The sequence below is a fragment of the Chenopodium quinoa genome, unplaced genomic scaffold, assembly GCF_001683475.1.
Source record: "Chenopodium quinoa cultivar QQ74 unplaced genomic scaffold, ASM168347v1, whole genome shotgun sequence".
Taxonomy (NCBI): domain Eukaryota; kingdom Viridiplantae; phylum Streptophyta; class Magnoliopsida; order Caryophyllales; family Amaranthaceae; genus Chenopodium; species Chenopodium quinoa.
Window position 1 is genome coordinate 230,456 of NW_018745540.1, and position 13,749 is coordinate 244,204.

The window sequence follows — 13,749 nt, forward strand, 5'->3', positions numbered from 1 at the left end:
TGGGCGGAGCCGTCCGCCTCTTACAGAGAGGAAAACACCCCCTACTACTGCACGGTACCCTGGGGCCGGATCGCAGCCATGCAAGACAAAGTGGAGAGCTTTATAGCTAACCACAGAATGGGCCCCGGATTTTTACTGTTCGTGCCGGATCCAGAAGACACTGTCGTCTGGCCGGCTGGTACCAGCTATGATGACGGCTGCTTTGGCTGCTATGTGGCGGCCATCAAAGCTGGACTGCGCTTCCCATTACATCCGGTTGTTCAGCGGATTTTAGATGGGTATGATTTGGGGTTATGGCAGTTAGCCCCCAACTCTTGGGTAAACGTACTCGGCTATGTGGTCGGGTGCGAAATGTACGGGGTGGAGCCAAGCTTTGAGGCTTTCGCCCACATGAACTATCTCAGCAGGACCCCTAAGTCGGGCGGTACCGGCTGGTATCAATTAACAAGCCATAGGGGCTACCTCATGACGAGAGGTAAGGCGAACAAATGGAAGGATTGGCGGAACACCTTCCTTATCATCGAGGGTTCAGACACGGAGCTGAAAAAACGCTTTAACAAGTGGAATAGGGATCCGTCTCTTCTCGCAGGCGGCCGCAGCATGCCGCCTGTTCCCCCAAAGGCTAAAAAGGAGATCCTAGACAAAGGACTCTTCAAAGTAGAGACTAGGGTGAACTCTACTTCAGGGGTACGAGAGCAAGTACCCCTAAACTGCGTCCCGAGCTTCAAGTGGCTCTATGACGAGTACTTTTTGGCCGCCTGTGGCCTCAGCAGTCGGTGCTCTAGAGGTAGCCGGCCTGACAAATACTCTGTTTTTTCACGCCTTGTTTACTTGGGATTTTTACTAACTTTGCTGTTTATTTTTTTGCAGCTGACGCCATGAGTAAAATAACAGCATCCAAGACTGCGGCGGCCATGTTGCGGGCCTCTCTCATGCAACAATCTTGTACCGACTCCCCCAACAAGGGGGCACCCTTGGTGGGCTTCGAAACTCTTCCTCTTTTAGGAGTTGTTGTCTTATGCATATACTAACTCTTTTTTTTTTTTTTTTTTCAGTCGGGCACTCCAAGAGCTTCTTCCTCGCAACAGCCGGACCCCAAGGCCCGGAGGACGACTGTTGCAAGCTCTCCTGGGTCTTCCAGGAAAACAGTGGCGGCTGAGAAGCAGCCGGCCACTTCTTCTAAAACTCCGGCGGGGCCGCCTAGAAGTATGGACAATTACTTGTAAAAACTTTTACACTTGCTTCCTTCTTGACTAGGTCTAACTTGCTTTTTTACGCTTGATGCAGCCGGCCCTCAGGAGCCTGACTTGGTAGAGGTAGCCAAGTCCATGATCAAAGCAGTTCCTCCATCTGAAAGGGAGGCGGTTAGGGGTGTCGGCACCCTTGACCTTGATGGGATTGCAGGGGTCCTTGCTGAGGTATACTTAGCATTTTTTGAGTATTTAAATTCCAGGACGCCTGTTATCTTTTTGTTTGGAAACTGACGCATGTTTTCTCTTTACTTAGGCCCTGCTCCGAGTGAACGGCCTTCGCAAGCCGCTTGATCGGAGAAACAAAGAGGTAAAGGCTGCAAAAGCTATGGCCGCCTCTGACTGTGATAAGGCAATGTTTCAAATTGCCCAAAATGAAGTTCTGACAATTGATATTCTTTATTATCAGGCGCAGGCTGCCGCCGCTATCCGGGCTCAGTTAGAGGCGGCCCAGAAGAGGAACAGCGAGCTGGAGGCGACCGTCTCCAATCTCAAGGCCAAGCTTAAACCTCTCCGCCAAAAGATGCTCTCATACGAAGCCATGGAGAAATCCTTGGCTAACGTAAAGGAACGCCTGGTGACCCAGGAGAAGAGTCTAACTAAAGAGCTCTCGGAGAAGGCTGAGCAAGAGAAGAGAGAGCTCGTCCGAGAGATGATGGAAGACTCTTCCCAGATCCAGCGCATGACCTGGAGCCGCCTCTTCCCCAGTGCCGACTTTGCCTCGTGGGAAAAAACGTACCGCCAGTGTTCTGAAACATATAATCAAGAGATCCTGGCGGCTGCTGAGGACGAGGCGTTGGAGGAGGCCTTGGATGGGGATGAGCAGCCGATAGTGGCGCTTGTGCCACTTGGGGGCAAGGCATCGAAGAAGGATGCAGCTGAGGCCGAGTCTAACAAGAGGAATGCTGACCAGGCGGACGCTGCTAATGTTGAAGACTTGCCCCCTTCTTAAGCTTTTATGTCTTCTTTCACGGCCTGCGTGCCGTTTGCTTGTATTTACCCGGCCAGGGGGCCGGGGTTCTGAATATTTTAATCTTCTTTAATGCAATTTTATTTTGCTTGAAATTTGTCTAAGTGTTGAATATTTGATATTGAATTGTACACTATATCGACTGTTTTGCATGGCCGATTGTAGACAGGTACGGATGGTCCGCCTATGCCCCTGGACGACTGGTTGTCTGTTTCCAAGCTGGGCGATCAGTCGGCCATTTATTCAATCGGTATTGGTCCCGTTTAAAAGACTGGATTACCTTTAGGCAGGCGGTCCTGTTATTAGTAAAATTAACCAAGTAAGAAAGGGTTTTCTTACTTAGACTTGTAGGCAGTCTATGACTGGATTACCTTTAGGCAGGCGGTCCTGTCATTTGTAAAATTAACCAAGTAAGAAAGGGTTTTCTTACTTGTGTTTTTTTGCTATAGGCAGTCTAGGACGACTATTTCCTATCAGTGTGAATAGGTGTTGTATGAACTTTTTAATTTCATACTAAAATTTTTAAGGGGTGACTAAGTAAATATGGCTCTTACCTAGTCGCCGAGTGATTGAGTAGTAGAGGTATCAAGCGGTGGGTACCGGTTGTTCCCCTTTATTCGCCAATGTTTGTTGGCTATTAACTCGAAGGGAAACCTAGTAGGAATAGTAGTTTGAATGCCCTTGTTTGCCAAAAAACAGGTGGTCTATTCAAACTTTTTAGGTTCCATACCAAGTTTGGGAGAGTGACTATGAGTTAACGTTGGTGTTACTCAGTCGTCCTCATTCTAGATTGAGTAGTAGAGGTACCAGGCGGCAGAGGCCGGCTGGACCCCTTGATTCGCCGATGTTTGTTGGCTATTTACTCAAGAGGTACCCCCTGCATTTATCCCAAGTAATACAGGCGGTAATCCGACTCAGATGTCAACTGTTACCACTAGTTTGGTTAGTGATAAAAGTTATCCTTGTCTCAAAAACGGCTACGTGGTTGCCCTTGGGGACAGTCGTATAGGTGCCGTGTGATTAGTTTATAGAACAATGTTCCACCCAAAAGGGAGCTGCTCTCTGCGACGAATTTCATCCGGATGGATGCCGTCGGACGCCTGCTATAATGTTGGGACAGGTCGAATTGAATTTTTATATTTTGATCAGTTGGCTTAACGCCTGGTCTGATCATGTTTTTTGATAGTTCTTGGTGAACTATATTATGTGAGGGTAGCCGGTCAAGCGGCGTGCCCCTCTTAAATTAAACATAGAGAGTGGCCGACTGTTTGTCAGTTGGCATGCCCCTCTTAAAATAAAAATGAATATAAACATGGAGAGTAGCCGACTGTTGGTCAGTTGGCATGCCCCTCTTAATACAAAATTGAATAGTAATTTGCAACTTTATTCAAGTAGTCCTTGACTTTACATTTTTTTTTTTAAAAGAAATATTTCTTAAGATTATCTATGTTCCAAGTTTGAGGTAACGGCTCGCCGTCTGGTGTTTCCAGACGGTAGGTACCGTCTCTAACCTCTTCATATATTCGGTAGGGGCCTTCCCAGTTGGGAGTTAGCTTTCCAGACTCGTTAGCCCTACCAACAGCTTCCATTTTTCTAAGTACAAAGTCCCCCACCTTGAGTGGACGCCTGTGCACTTTTCTGTTGTATGATCGAGTCATTCTCAGGCGGTAAATCTCATGGCGTAAGACAGCATTGCCTCTCTTTTCAGGGAGTGAGTCTAACACCAGGCGCATGGCTTCCCAGTTTGCGTCTTCGTCATATAGCATTACTCGAAGAGTCAGCTCGTAGTGTTCTATTGGAAGAACAGCTTCCGCACCATAAGTTAGGAGGAATGGAGTTTCTCCAGTCGCCCCTTTTTCAGTCGTCCTAATGGCCCAGAGAACATGTGGTAGTTCATCCGCCCATAGGCCGCCTGCTCGTTCAATCTTTTTCTTCAGACCGTCTGAGATGATTTTATTAAAGGCTTCTACCTGGCCGTTTGCTTGTGGACGGCCGACAGATGCAAAGAAGTGTGCAATTCCTTGGTCACCCAACCAGCTTTTGAGAACAGACGTCTCAAATTGGGGACCATTATCAAAAACCATAGACATGGGAACCCCGAACCGAGTGATGACATTTCTCCAAATGAATGAAATTACATCCTTCGTCTTGATTCCCTTAACAGCCTCCGCCTCTACCCATTTAGTGAAGTAGTCGACGGCAACAAGTATGTATCTTCTTCCGCCTGTAGCAGGCGTATATGGACCCAGAATATCCATGCCCCACTTAGCAAACGGTAGGGGGCTATGAATGGTGGTGAGGTCAGTAGCCGGACGGTGAATTAGTTTGCCAAACCTTTGACACTTGTCACACTTTTTCACCATCTCCATAGCATCAGCTTCTAAGGTAGGCCAGAAGTAGCCCTGGCGCCTTGCCCGTTGAGCAAGCGTCCTTCCACCTATATGTGAAGCACAGTAACCAGAGTGGAGATCGTCTAGTATCTCTCGCCCCTTTTCTGGAGTAACGCACTTTAAGAAGGGTTGTAGGTACCCCCTTTTGTGAAGTTCTCCCTTTATCATTTCAAAATTGGTGGCTCGTTTTTTCAGCACTGCCGCCTGTTGATGATCATCCGGCGGGGTACCGTCTGTCAGATATGCCCTGATTGGATCCATCCAGGTTGAGCTTCTGTCTAGGATTCCAATAGGATCTTCCTCGATACTTCTCTTCTCCATTACTTCCCAAAAAACAGTTCGAGGAGTATCACAAGAGGCTGATGATGCTAATTTTGAAAGCGCATCCGCTTGGTTATTCTCTGATCTCGGCACTTGGACCAGATGGAAATCCTCAAGGGAGCCGACTGCTTGACGGACCGCCTGTAAATACTTGATCATGGCCGGATGGGTTGCTTCGTATTCGCCATTGTACTGACTCACTATTAATTGTGAATCGGAACAGGCGTCTATTTTTCTTGCCCCTGCCGCCTTGCACATGCGGATTCCGGCTAGTACAGCTTCATATTCTGCCTCATTGTTTGAAGCCTGAAAACTGAAGCGTAAAGCATACTCGTACCTGTCGCCCTCTGGCGACTGACATATGACGCCTGCTCCACAACCATTTGAAGTAGAGCTTCCATCCACATATACCTTCCAGACTTGGTCTGGAACTTGAGAGTCAGGGGGACGAGTCATCTCAACAATAAAGTCAGCAAAGGCTTGCCACTTCACTGCTTTTCTAGGCTCGAAGGTAACTTCGAGGCTATGTATTTCTATGGCCCATTGGATCATTTGGCCTGACGACTCCATGGTGGTCAGTGGCCGCTTGATCGGTTGATCTGTATACACGACGACTGCATGCGCCAAAAAGTAGGGCTTTAATTTTTTAACAGCCATGAAGAGTGCAAGGCCAAACTTCTCCACTAAGGGATACCTCAACTCGGCATTTTTCAGCACATGGCTGACAAAGTAGACCGGGAGCTGACAGCCGTCTCTTTCAGCAAGAAGAACAGCGCTTAACGCATGATCAGAGACGGCCAGATACATGTAAAGTACTTCTTTGGGCAAAGGGCTGACTAGCCTCGGCAAGGAATGCAAATGAACTTTCAATTTTTGGAAGGCCGCCTCAGCATCCGGCCCCCATTCAAACCTTGCCTTTTTCTTAATTGCCTGGAAAAAGTATAGGCATTTGTCGCCTGATCGACTTAGAAATCTTCCCAAGGCCGCCAGACAACCTGTTAACTTCTGAACCTCTCGGACGGTACGGGGCGACTGCATGTCAATGACCGCCTGCACCTTCTCAGGGTTCGCCTCTATTCCTCTCTGATTAATGAGAAATCCGAGAAATTTCCCAGACTCAACTCCAAAGACACATTTCTTGGGATTGAGCATGACATGGTGCCGCCTGAGTGTGGCGAAAGTTTCTCGGAGGTCCGACAGATGATCTGTCTGAAGTTTAGACTTGACAATCATATCATCAATATATGCCTCGACGTTTCTCCCAATCTGATCAAAGAACACAGTGTTTATCATTCGTTGGAAGGTGGCCGGGGCATTCTTAAGACCAAACGGCATGACCGTGTAACAGTATAACCCTTGATCAGTGACGAAGGCCGTCTTCTCCTGATCCTTCTTCCATAAAGGTATTTGATGGAAAGCAGAGTAGGCGTCCATAAAACTCATCAAAGCATGGCCGGCTGTTGAGTCGACCAGGTTGTCAATTTTAGGCAGAGGGTAACTGTCTTTTGGGCACGCGTTATTCAAGTCTGTGTAGTCTACACACATTCGCCAGGTACCATTCGGCTTTTTAACAAGCACAACATTTGCAACCCAGTCTGGGAAGTAACATTGCCGAATGAATCCTGCATCAAGTAATTTTTTAACTTCGACGGCTGCCGCCTGACTTCTTTCTTCGCCATGGTTCCGCTTCTTCTGCCTTACCGGCTTCTTTTTTGGATCCACAACCAGTTTATGTACCGCCAGCTCAGGACTAATGCCTGGCATTTCATGGACTTCGAATGCAAAGATGTCCTTGTATTCTTTCAACAGATTGTGAAAGTCATCACCTAGGACCCCTAGAGCAGTCGTCCCAACTTTGACTGTTCTGTCAGGACGCGAGACATCTAAGATTAGGTCCGTATGCTCACCAGCCGGCTGAGGGCGGAATTCATCTGACCGCTCCTCTGCCAATTTGCTATTTTTTATCTTTTCTTGCGGCCCCCATCTGGGATGCCTTTCTTTTTTTGCCGCCTGCTTCTTGAACAGGCGCATTATCCTTGACATTGTCAATCTTTCCTCCACTGGACCCAGCGGCCATAACAGTGGGCTTGACATCCGAGAGATAGCATTCTCGTGCCATCCTCTGATCTCCCCTTAGGGAGCCGACTGTTCCATTGTCCCTCTCAAACTTCAGCAACATAAGAGATGGGATTATTACAGCCTTGGAATTATTTAGGGTTGGTCGTCCTAGAATCATGTTGTAGGCCGAGAGTTCTTCTACCACCAGGAACCGGACTACCATGTGTCGTCCTTCCCCTTTTTCACCCAGGCGGATGGGTAGATCTACTCGTCCTACAGGGTGGACGACTCCTCCTCCAAACCCTACTAAAGGGTGGGAGGCCGGATGTATACAATCAATTTTGTACTTCAATTTTGACAGACATTTGCTACTGATAAGATCTGAGGAGCTTCCGGTATCTATGAGGATTCGGCCAACTCTCTGATTGGCCACTTTACATTCAATGACGATAGGGTCGTCATGCGGCCCCCTGACCCCTCCTAGATCTTCTTCAGTAATGACAATCTCAGGAAATGAATTTTTGGAGGGCCGTTCTGGGTGAACATAATTTACATCTAGCCGCCTGATATTGTCTTTGTTGCCCCTAATAGTGGGACCTCCTCCTGCGAAGCCGCCTGCAATAGTGTAGACGACTGCATCATCTGTATCAGAGCTGTCGGCCTGTTGATTCTTTTTGGCCGACTGTTTTTTCGAGGAAGTGCTCCCCGTGGATTTCTTGACAAAAGAGTCAAGATCACCTTGCTCAGCCAGGCGGTCTAGATACCGCATGAGACTGATGCATTCGTTGGTGTGATGACCAACATCTTCATGATAATCACAGAATTTATCTTGGTTCCGGTTGCTTGCAGAACCCTTCATGGGGAACGGCTTCTCAATAGAGATCCGTCCCTTGATTTCGTTTAGGATAGTTTGGCTATCCTTGCTAAACGCATACTTTGGGGAGTATGGTTTGAATTCTTTTTTCTTCTTCTGGGCCGGCTGTTTAGAGGAATCAGCCGCCCAGACCTCTTTTCTCTTCTTTTCCTTGTTTGACGACTGTATCTGTCGTCCTTCTTTTTTGTCGAACTTTTTCCCGTCCGACTGCTTCACTGTAATACAAAGATCAGTTGCCTGTATATAGGCTTCTGCTTCAATCAAGGCCTCCTGAAGAGTCGCCACCCTCTTTCGAACCAGATCAAATTTGAAGGTCGACCCGTCTTTGAGACCCCTGAAAAAGTCAGTATAAGCTACCTCATCCGGTAACCCTTGAATCTGTATTCTCATCAGGTTAAACCGCCTGATGTAGGATCGAAGCCCCTCCTTCTCACCCTGCTGAATTGTTCCCAAATCAAGGGTCGTCTTCTTCGCAGGAATGTTCATGGCGAAGTTGGAGGTGAACAAGTAAGCAAGCGTCCTGAAGTTGTTTACACAACCAGTCGGCAGGTTGCCGAACCATTGCTGTGCAATTCCTTTGAGAGTCGCTGGAAAACACTTGCACCAAGTGGGATCATCCAACCCTTGAAGGTACATTAGGTTGGAGAATGCCATCAGATGATCTTCTGGGTTAGTAGTGCCATCATAGGCGCCTACTAACACATTTTTCACTTTGGCCGGCTGAGCGGCTTCAGTGATTTCCTTGGAGAAGGCCGACGGCTGTTCACCAAGTCTAAGCAACCGTAGCTGCCAGTCCAAAGGTTGGACATTTTTAGCTGCGTGTCCACCAAACGGAGGTGGCTGCATAAAATACTGTTGCTGTGGTACAAACGGTAAGTTTGGTACCGCCTGGTCGCTAGGAAAGCCTGACTGACGGGAGGTGCCGCCTGACTGACTCTCATGATACGACTGGATATGCCTCATCGAGGTATTTCGCAGACTTTCTTGAAAATTTGAAGTAGAGGCCGACTCTGACAGTCGGTCACTCTTCTTCTGTTCTAACAGCAGACGAGCGTCTGTGTATGTTTTCTTCGACCCGTCCGCCTGAATGTGACGAACAGGTTTCCTATTTCCTGGAGTAGGAAAACGGTATTTTGTGAGGTCAAGGGCAGGCGGCTCCCACTTCCTGGATTTAGGATGAGGAGTTCCCTCTCGCCCTTGAACCGGCTTCCTCTTGCCTGAGGTGGAAGGTTTCTTAGCCGACTGTTCCTTGGCCGGAACAGGCTTCTTATTAAGCAACTTTTGAATTTCTCCCTTGAAGTCCCTCATGAAGGTCATGAGTTCGTTCCTTGTGATGGGAGCAGACCCATCAGTCGCCTGCTGCCAAACAGACGGTGCGCATGTTGGCTCGCTTACAGTTTGAAAATGTTCCCGTTCCCTCCTTTCGGTCTGACGGGTACGTCGGGCCCTTAGGGTCCCGTCTGGAGCTGTGTGAGCTTCAACTTCAAGTTCATTGTCAGTATCATGGTCCGACTGGATTTGAGGGTCGTCTAGGGGACGCCTCTCTTCAAAAGTCGGTACAAACGTGGATGCCATCTCAGAAGTATTCTCCCCACAGACGGCGCCAAAAATGTTTCGGGGTTTTCTGGTGTCCTGCGGGAGAGTTACAACACCGAGACTGGAACCGGACGCCTGTACCTGCAAAACAACGAAGACTCCTTGTGGTAGGAGCTCCGCCTCCAACGGTCAAGTTAGTACCTGATTAAGGAGTAATAAATGCGGAAATTAAAGTGATTTAGTCTCTCTAGGTGAGAGTGTTTAATGTGTAATCCGTGTGTTGTTTTCGAGTCCTCTCCCTCTTAATGAGGATTAAGAGGGGTATTTATAACCTCGGGAAGCGTGCCACTCTCTAGGTTTAGGGTAAACCTAGGGCTGACTGGGCCTCTAAACAGGATTGGGCCTTGTTGGCCGGTTTTCCCATTTGGCATGGGTGGACACGTGGCGTGTCTCAATTGGTCCGTAGAGGACGTATCTGTGATTGACACGTGGCAGGCTCCTATTGGCCTACGTGAAGGACACGTGGCGGAACCTGGTTGGTCCACTTGTCAGACGGTGATTGGTGGATAAAAATCCCCTAATCAACCACCACCACCTTCCACCACCTTCCACCACCTCCAACCCCTTTCCACCACCGCCCTCCACCACCTCCAACCATCACCTCCACCACCTTCCACCTTCCACCACCACCGCCTTCCACCACCACCGCCTTCCACCACCTCCAACCACCACCTTCCACCACCACCTCCAACCATCACCTTCCACCACCGCCTTCCACCACCTTCCTCCACCGCCGTCCACCCCGACCTTCCACCCCGACCTCCCACCACCACAACCACCTTCCAACAACCGTCCACCACCACCTCCAACAACCTTCCACCACCACCACCTCCAACAACCTTCCACCTCACACCACTACCTTCCACCACCACCGTTGACAAGTCAATATATACATAAATCAAAACATATTGGGAAACAAAGAACATAACACACAAATGTTGACCGAAAAACATTTATTATATTAGAAATGTAAATGTTATATACCTAATCTATACAAAAATTTTACTACATGAAATAACTAAGCTAACACTATCCCGATTCATCTATCCGGGGCAATTGATCTAGGTCATGTTGCTCGGCCCTCTGTCTGACACGCCGCCGCCTGTAATGAGTAATGGTGGTGAATGGGTCTAGAGGCGGCGGGGGAGTCAGCTGGCTGGTATCTGGCACCTCCTGGGAGCAGGACGGCGCAGTGCTGTGGAAGGTGTAGTCCTCTGAGAATGTCGGCGTCGTAAAATCACCTCCACAACTACTCTGTCCGAGCTCGAACTGCGAATGCATCGAGTGGCCATCATACGTGTCCCGTTGGGGGACGAGGTAGTCATGTCCATATCGACGCAAGGTGGCCATGCCCATATCCCGAACCCGCTGGACCTCGTTCCCGGTGGGCCCGTCAGCCAGGCTAAGGGACAGCGCGTCAACCATCGATGCCATGTCTGCCGCCTGCAATAATCATTGATCAGTTATGCATAGAAACCTAAAAAGAGATGAAAATTAATCGGTTGGAAGTGAAACTCACATATCCATAAATCACGTCATATGCTGGATGGTAATGGGTGGAGGGAGGTGTGTAGCTGGGGTTGATGAAACGCCGGGTAATCCACTGGTACCAGACCATGTACGGATCGTGAGGCTGGAGGACGCCCTGCATCGGTACACCGCCCACAACGAACTCCAGTCGGCGATGCCAGAGCTCTACGTACGCACGATGCTCCACCGACCAATCCGTCTCTGCCTTTCCTCGTCGGTCAACCCCGTGCAAACGAGTGCTGGTGTCACATGGCTGAGGGACCGGCTGACGTATCCCATATTGCCGCAAGACCCAGTCACAAGCGCTCGGTCGATGGCCCTGAAGGCCATCCGGTGAATTCCTCCAAAACCAGCGAGCTCGATGTACTCTAGGACGCGTGCCTCGACGGCCCACCCCACCATTACTCTGGCTGTGTGGTGTCTGCAAACAAGCGGCTTCGCGGGATCAACCTGCAAATGAAATACATAAACGTAAGTGTAAAACGATAATTTCAAGGAGCATTCTTAAGTATGTTGGCATAGGAAGTAAATGTTACCGATTGATCCCATACGGCAGTGCTCCGGTGCGTGGCCTGGAGTGTAAGCACGGAAGGGTCAAGCGGTCCGGGCAAATGCACCTCTCTGTCCATGGTATCTGTTCACTGACTAAGCATCACTAGGTCACCATTAACAAGCAATAATTCTAGAAATTCAAATACTTAACATCTTCAATATTTCAACACCAACAATTCTACATTATCCAAATTAATATTTAACAATCACAATTCATCAACTCAACCCTAAACCCCTAAATTCAACAAAAACCCCCAAAATTCAACATAAACCCTAGAAATTCAACAATTCAAGAAATTCAACAATAACCAATAATTCAACAACACTAACCAACAATTCAACAACACTAACCAACAATTCATGAATTCAACAACACTAACCAACAATTCAACAACAATATCCAACAATTCAATAATTCAACAACACTAACCAACAATTCAAGAATTCAACAAACATAACGAACAATTTGTAAATACTCAACTAATATTTAACCATACCTTGAATTGGATGTAATACGAAATTGGGTTGAAGAGGATTGAAGAGGAAATTTGGGAAGGGAAGGAAGAGGATTGCGAAGGAGGCGAAGGAATGAAGAGCAAACGTGATTGAAAACGAAGCTCGAGTTTCTGGTTTTACAACCAGACAGAAACGCTGCCTGGGGCAGCGTTTCATTAACAAGATAAGACGCTGCCTGGGGCAGCGTCTTATGTTTAAGCATAAGACGCTGCCTGGGGCAGCGTTTTATGCTGTTGCCTTTTTTTTTAATTAATTTTTAAAAAAAATAAACGAGGAAAAAAAAAGTCAAACTATAAAAACGCTGCCTGGGGCAGCGTTTTTGTAGCAGAATTTTTTTTTTTTAAAAAATAGAGGGTAAAACGCTGCCCGAGGCAGCGGTTTACCCCAGAAGCTTATTTTTGTAAATACTTTTGCCACGCAACCAAATTTGTAATTATTTTCTTCGGGAAGCTTAGTTTCCTAAAACGTCCATGTTTTGTATTTGGCCATACATCACAGGCCTTGTCTAGTACTTCCTCCTCCAAGCTAGTGTGTTACGGAGTACTTTAAAAAAAAAAAACAAATGGAACTTTGGTCAACAATCTAAGGTTATTGGTTGGTTATTTAGGTCTTACTTGAATTGGGGGTAATATATTAAGAGGGTAATAAAAGTCAAACTTGAAAAAACATAAATAATTACAGGTGTTGTTGTAGGAGGCATAATGTTTACAAATGAAATAAAGTAATTCTGCCATGAGGAAAAGAGAGAGATGGAGGAATTATTACCCTCATAATGAGGGTAATAGTTACCCACCCTCCCCCTAGTGTAACTATTACCCCCAAAATGAGGGTATTAGTTCCTCTTTTTTCACCTCATACCACACCATCACTACATAATTTTCCTTACTATCACCATCACTATCTCCTCCTTCCCTATTTTCACTTTCATTTTACTTAGTTTGACTTTTATTACTCTAGTAATACATCTACCCCAATTCAAGCATGTCCTTAGAGTTAGCAAATATTTATGGTCCTAATTAATTAAACTAGAACGTACTTTATATCCAAAGTAATACGTTATATCATACGGGTACTACCACAATTGTACTATACCAAATTGAGTAACATGTAAACCAACTGCCGCCGGACCATAAGGATATCCTACTAAAAACAGTAAAACAGACAGAGATGATGGATTAAGGGATCTCTTGCATCTTAATTCAATGAATCTAATGCATGGTTACCAAAATTTATATACAATTGGAATTTTACAATTAATATAAAGTCCACTTGTATTTCAAAAAGATATAATTAAAAATTTAATTGTCCACTTGATGTATTATTTTAATGCCACTATCTCTGTTTACTTGGTCGTTAGCACATGATTCAATCTAGCAATCTTTTTTTCTTTAATTTATTCAATAGTTTATTTAGTTAATTACTCAATTTATCATTATTCCAAGGATTAAATATGACTTGTATTCACGAATCAAGAAAAAATGAGAGCTTGATAGTTGATGTACCCTAAACTTTTTAATATAATACATGCAAAAACTTAATATGCAGCTGGTTTTCGTTAATGAATCCAACCTTTTTTTCTTTTTTTTCTGTTTTTTTTTTCTCTCTTTTTTTTTTTGGAATAAAAATGAATCCAACTTTATTAGTAGTAAATTTTATTTTACTTTTAAAAGGAACAAAATATCATATTAATAA